This window comes from Hyperoodon ampullatus (assembly GCF_949752795.1).
Source record: "Hyperoodon ampullatus genome assembly, chromosome: 5".
NCBI lineage: Eukaryota > Metazoa > Chordata > Mammalia > Artiodactyla > Ziphiidae > Hyperoodon > Hyperoodon ampullatus.
In genome coordinates, this window is record NC_136918.1 from 138,710,603 (window position 1) to 138,717,187 (window position 6,585).

Below are 6,585 nucleotides of genomic sequence, written 5' to 3' on the forward strand. Positions count from 1 at the left end.
GCTTTTAGGTTAAAGTGTGTGTGTGTGTGTGTGTGTGTGTGTGTGTGTGTACACATACACATGCATTCTGTGGTGATACGTATTGGCCACTAACTAGAGGGTAATAAGGAATCAGTTCATTTGTTCTTAAAATTAGATAATTTATAGAATCATAACATAGTTTCACCTTAATGTATATTTATTTAACACCTGTGGAGGCAGGCACTGTCATATGTGCTTGGGATATAAAGGTGAGTAAGAGAAATTGACTGTCAGCAATAGATGTAGCCTGTGCTGTGATTAGATTGTTCATTTCTGGCTCATGAGCCCCCATTTTATCTATCTATTTATTTATTTATTTAATATATATATATATTTATTTTTATTTTTGGCTGTGTTGGGTCTTTGTTGCTGCGCGTGGGCTTTCTCTAGGTGCAGCGAGCGGGGGCTACTCTTCGTTGCGGTGCGTGGGCTTCTCGCTGTTGTGGCTTCTCGTTGCGGAGTACGGGCTGTAGGCGTGCGGGCTTCAGTGGTTGCGGCACGCGGGCTCTAGAGTGCAGGTTCAGTAGTTGTGGCGCACGGGCTTAGCCGCTCTGCGGCATGTGGGATATTCCCGGACCAGGGCTCGAACCCATGTCCCCTGCATTGGCAGGCGGATTCTTAACCACTGTGCCACCAGGGAAACCCTGAGCCCCCATTTTAAAAATACTTCTTTCATCCTTACCCCCTTCAGCTTTCTCCCTCCCTTTTTGAACCATTTCTTCATGTTCTAAATACTCCTGATGGATTCAGTTCATTCTTTCACTGAACAAATATTTATTGAATGCAGGCCACGTCCCAGGCACTGTTCTTAGTACTAATGATATCTTACTCGCGGACTTCCATTCAGTTACCCTCTTAATGTGTATTTTTCTTGCCAGCCATCATTAAAAGTGCAACTGGCTACTCCTTTAACGTTTTTCTTCTCTTTTGCTATGGGTATATCTTGTTAGGGACCTTGCAGGTTTCTTCCCACTTAAGCTTCGTTGCCTTTCTGTCATTTCTTAGGGGATTCTGTCTCAGAAACTTGGCCTCGTAAAAGTTTCTGCATTTGAATGTCTTAGTTTTAATTAACTTGAATTATTTTCATTTACTTTTGTTCTTTAATATTGTTCTGTCTCTTTAAAATCTAATGTGGATTAATACTGTCACAAGGATGGTCTCCTATCAGTATATTAATAAAAAAAAATTCAAGTTAGCTACAAGTGGCGCTACATGTGGGTCTTAAATCAGAGATAAATGATTGTTACTTTCACTCCGGGTCTTCTCCCAGGCTTTTCTGTTTGGTGTTTCCTCTGTGTCTACTTCTGCCTCTGTCTTGCCGTCTCTCAGTCTCTGAGATCTGTTCATGGAATGTTTCTCTCTAGAATCAATGCTAATCTCTCCTAGTGTTACGGTCTCTAGTTGTTAAAGTTTCTTTTTAGGACATAGTGAGGAAGCTGCTTCATTTTTAAAAATTTATTTATTTATTTATGGCTGTGTTGGGTCTTCGTTTCTGTGCGAGGGCTTTCTCTAGTTGTGGCAAGAGGGGGCCCCTCTTCATCGCGGTACGTGGGCCTCTCAACTGTCGTGGCCTCTCTTGTTGCGGAGCACAGGCTCCAGACGCGCAGGCTCAGTAGTAGTGACTCACGGGCCCAGTTGCTCCGCGGCATGAGGGATCTTCCCAGACCAGGGCTTGAACCTGTGTCCCCTGCCTGCATTGGCAGGCAGATTCTCAACCACTGCGCCACCAAGGAAGCTGTCTGCTTCATTTTTTAATAAACTATTTACCAACATTTTTATGAACTTTTAAAATTTATGAAGATATGCTTATGGTTAAAAAGATCCATAGAGTTCAGAAGGATATAAAAAATGAAGACAGGACCTTACATGTATACTTTTCTCCAACTTGCCTTTTATACTATTTGGCAGCAATTTAAAATATTACATTGGAGTTGAACTCCAAGAAATGATTTTGAAGCAGAAACTAACACACCATTGTAAAGCAATTATACTCCAATAAAGATGTTTTAAAAAAAGATAATTCTGAATTAAGTTTTATAAGTTTATCATTAAATTAAAATATCTGCTATTGCAACATGTATTTATGATACATTCTTGGGCTAAAATATTATTTTTAATTTAGTTGAATAAGAGTTATATATAGTATGGCAGAACAGGTTAAACCATATGAAATTGCTGTTTTGTAGGCCAAAGGAGGTCTAATATCAGCAATTTCATATAGTGCAGCCTAATTCTTTATCATCATCTCTGTTATAGGATGAACTGAGTCTATTTCCTCATTAACATTTAGATTTAAAAAGGAAGATGGGGGCTTCCCTGGTGGCACAGTGGTTGAGAGTCCGCCTACCGATGCAGGGGACACGGGTTCGTGCCCCGGTCTGGGAAGATCCCACATGCCGCGGAGCGGCTGGGCCCGTGAGCCATGGCCGCTGAGCCTGCGCATCTGGAGCCTGTGCTCCGCAACAGGAGAGGCCACAACAGCGAGAGGCCCACGTACCGCAAAAAAAAAAAAGGAAGATGGAAACTTTAGAAAGAATAAAAACCATGGTGATTTGCTTAATTATAAAATCAGGTTGACAAGAAATTCCCATATTAGTTTGTCTTCTTGGAGTCTTATTATAGGAGAGGAATGAATGAGTGAATACCTTAAATACTTTCTGGCATTGTGGGAGGAAACTAAACTTGAGTCTCTTTCTGGATTTCACACGCAGCAGTTGAGCTAAGAAAGGAGACAGTGAGCATGTGGCAGACACCACCTATATACCAGGCCTTAGTGCTAGAAGCTTAATCTTTCTTTCACCTCGCTAAGTAACTGGTAATGTTACTAAGTAGTTATAATAGATTTTATAGTAAACAGATGGTATAGTAAATAGCTTAAAAAAAAATCTTCCCTGGTGGCACAGTGGTTAAGAATCTGCCTGCTGATGCAGGGGACACAGGTTTGAGCCCTGGTCCTGGAAGATCCTACAGGCCACGGAGCAACTAAGCCCCTGCGCCACAACTACTGAACCTCTGTGTCTGGACTACTGAAGCCCACGCACTTAGAGCGCGTTCTCCGCAGGAAGAGAAGCCACCGCAATGAGAAGCCCGTGCACCGCAACAAAGAGTAGCCCCCGCTCGCCGCAACTGGAGAAAGCCCACGCTCAGCAGCGAAGACCCAATGCAGCCAAAAAAAAATCCCACAAGTGAAAAACATAGTTACTTCTTGTTGACCCACATTTAGATTACCTACAGCAAATTTTAAAGGAAAATCAGATTCTTTGTCACCTACCATACCACTCTTAGGACGGGAATGTATTTTAGTCAACCCACAAACCCCAAAATGTGGGGGGAAAAGCCTTATGGTGTATTGTGTAGTCAGAAAATAGCCTGTTTTTGGACTCTCTGCTACTTGCATTAGTTGGAAGGTAGCTTTCTTAAGATGAGCAGTTACATTTTTTTAGATGTTATTCAAAGCAGCATTGGCATCATCTGGTGGCTTATTAGACTCTCAAGCCCTACTCTAGATCTACTGAGTCACTCTGCAGTTTTAACAAGATTCAAAGGCGATTTGTAAGCACGTTAAAGTTTGAGACTCACTGTTACAGATCGTGGGTGGCATTGTCACCCCCACAAAACAATGCCTTTGTTACCCCTCAGTGAGTGCTTGTTGAATTTAGTGCATGTAATTGACTAGATCTAGATTCAGAAAATGAAACAAGTATTATAGGAGGATAGTTGTAACAGTCATAATCAAGCAGCAGCTATCCAGTTCATTGTATTTCTTTCATGGCTGTCTGGATATCAAAAAGTTATTGATCTGTCACCCGAAATGTATTCTTGAGTCTGATTCTACTCATGCTGGATGATTAGTCACTGTCTTGTGATCGTGTGTTTGTGATGTGTGTGTGTGTGTACATACGCAAGTCAACAATAGTATGCAAATTAAAGGAGTAATTAGATTTTGGTGAGTCAAGGATATATAATCCATATTGTAGTGTATAAGATAACTTTAAAAAAATAATCTGCGTGCAAGGAGGGCGTATAAAGTTTAATCCAGCAGAAGGTAAGAAAGGAACATAAAACAGGTGGAATAAGTATAGAAAGGTTATTAGTGTTCATACATGAATTAAACCCAACTGCATACTGTTTAACAAGAAACAAACCTAAAATATAAGGAAACAAAGGTTGAAAGTAAAAGGATGAACAAAAGACATACCATGCAAAGATTAAGAGGTAGGCTTGGTGTAGTCATGCTAATGTCAGACAAGGTGAAAAGCATTATTGGAAACAAACAGGGGCAGTTTATAATGATAAAAGGTCTTATTCATCAGGAAGGTATAAAAACTTTCAATTTATGTAATGCAGTACATGACCTAAATGGGAGATTTTAAATATACCTCTCTGGCTAACTGGTGGAATAAGATAAGTAAAGAAATAGAAAATACAAGTAAAAGAGGAATACTTAATAAAATTAATAAACCTTTGATTAGACTGATCACAAAGAAGAAAAGAGAAGGACTTTCTAACCAATCTTGGGTGAAGGGGCTGTCACTACAGTTATATCTACACTGATTGAAAGAGAGGATATCATGAAGAAGTTGATAACGATGCATTTGAAATTTAGACGAAGTAAACATAGTATTGGAAACATATAGCCTACCAAAATAGACACACCAGAAAATGTAAAATCTGAATAGTCATATTTAAGAAATTTAATTGAAAAACCTACCCACAAAGAAAGCTGCATGTCCAGATGATGTCACCAGTGAATTTACTACAAAAGGATAATCATGACCAAATTGTATTCCAGGAATGCCGCAGTTGATTTAACATTCATAAACCAATCAGTGTATTTCACCACATTAACCAAGTAAATAAGAAAACGCATGTCATTTCAGTGGAGTTCAGAAAAAGCATTTAATAAAATTCAGCATCAGTTCACGAGAAAAAGGTTTTAGCACACTGGGGCTAGAAGGGAGCTTTGTTAACCTGATAGTGGCTATCAGCTAAATACCTAGAGCAGCCAAAATACTGGAGAAATACAGAAACTTTCCTTCTGAGATTGGGTGTAAGACAGCAGAACCTGTACCTCCTCCTCTAATCACCACTGTACCGAAGGTGGCAGCAAGTAGAATAAGGCAAAGTGAAGAGTAAAGATTGTGAAGGGGGAAAAAGAAGACTGTTCAAGTGCCCAGTTGTGCTAGTAGCTACTTACTAAACAGTGCAGATAAGTCATCATTGCAGAACTTTCTGTTGGACAGCGCTGTTCCAGACAGTGCAGTTTCAACCAAAATCCCAGCATGCTTTTATTTGTCTTGGTAAATTTGATGAGCTAATTCTAAAACATAGACACAGAGAGGGCTAAGAATAGCCAAAACATTCTTGTAGAAGAAAAAAATTCTTTACTACATATTACAACTTCTGGAGCTATCATAATTTAGACAATGTTTGGTTCTTACACAAAGATGTAAGAAATCTAGGTAAGTCTTTATCCAGCATAACAGAATAAAGAATCCAAAAACAGATCCAAGTATGTATGAATATGTGATTTTTGATAAAGTTGACATTACAGGGCATTGGGGAAAGTTTCCTTTTAATAATTGGTTCTGGGTTAATTGGATGTCCATTTTGGGGGGAAATGAAACTTGATTGCTATCGAAAACACACAGACATCAGATCCAAGAGCACTGCCCATCTTTAGATGTGAATGGTAAAACCCAACTTCTGGAAGATAACATAGAATTTCTTCATGACTTTGGTATAAAGGAACGATTTCTTAAACAGACACCAAAAGTACTAATTTTAAACCAAAAGTTGGTAACATTAAGAGATGGTGTTCGTCAAAAAATACCATTAAGGGACTTCCTTGGTGGCGCAGGGGTTAAGAATCCATCTGCCAATGCAGAGGACATGGGTTTGAGCCCTGATCCGGGAAGATCACACATGCTGCAGAGCAACTAAGCCCACGAGCCACAACTACTGAGCCCGTGAGCCACAACTGCTGAAGCCCGTGCTCTGCAACAAGAGGAGCGACCGCAATGAGAAGCCCACGCACCACAATGAAGAGTAGCCCCCGCTCGCTGCAACTAGAGAAAGCCCGTGCACAGCAACAAAGACCCAACACAGCCAAAAAATAAATAAAATAAATTAGTTAATTTAAGAAATACCATTAAGAGAGTGACAGTGTAAACCATCTATAACCAATAAGGGGCTTATATCCAAAATACGTTAAAAAATCTAACTTTTTTAGGCTTTAGATATTTGTAAGAAAAAGACTCTCTTGATAGAAAAATTGAAATACAATATGAATGGGTATTTCACCTAAGTGGATACCCAAGTGGCTGATAAATGAAAAGATGCTCATAGTCACAAGGAAAATACACATTAAAATCACAGTGGAGTACACACCTACTGCAGTGGCTGAAATTAGAAATACTGATGGTTCCAAGTGTCAGTGAAGGAATGGAGCATAGGGAATTTTCATAAACTACTAGGGGAAAAATAGATTGATTAAACAAACTGGAAAAAACCCACAGAACAGCATCTCTGTATATACCGAAAATCACTTAAGAATCTTCCTAG

The 6,585-nt window shown here is 39.6% G+C and overlaps 1 protein-coding gene across 1 annotated transcript in view; it reads left to right on the plus strand.

The window, feature by feature from the left end:
* Window positions 1-2,471: 2,471 nt before the first annotated feature.
* The window catches only part of DYRK1A (dual specificity tyrosine phosphorylation regulated kinase 1A), a gene marked incomplete at its 3' end in the record, with an annotated part of 43,322 nt that continues 39,208 nt past the window's right edge, over window positions 2,472-6,585 (plus strand). The window contains exon 1 of the mRNA XM_079704377.1: window positions 2,472-2,568. The remainder of the gene's footprint in view (window positions 2,569-6,585) is intronic.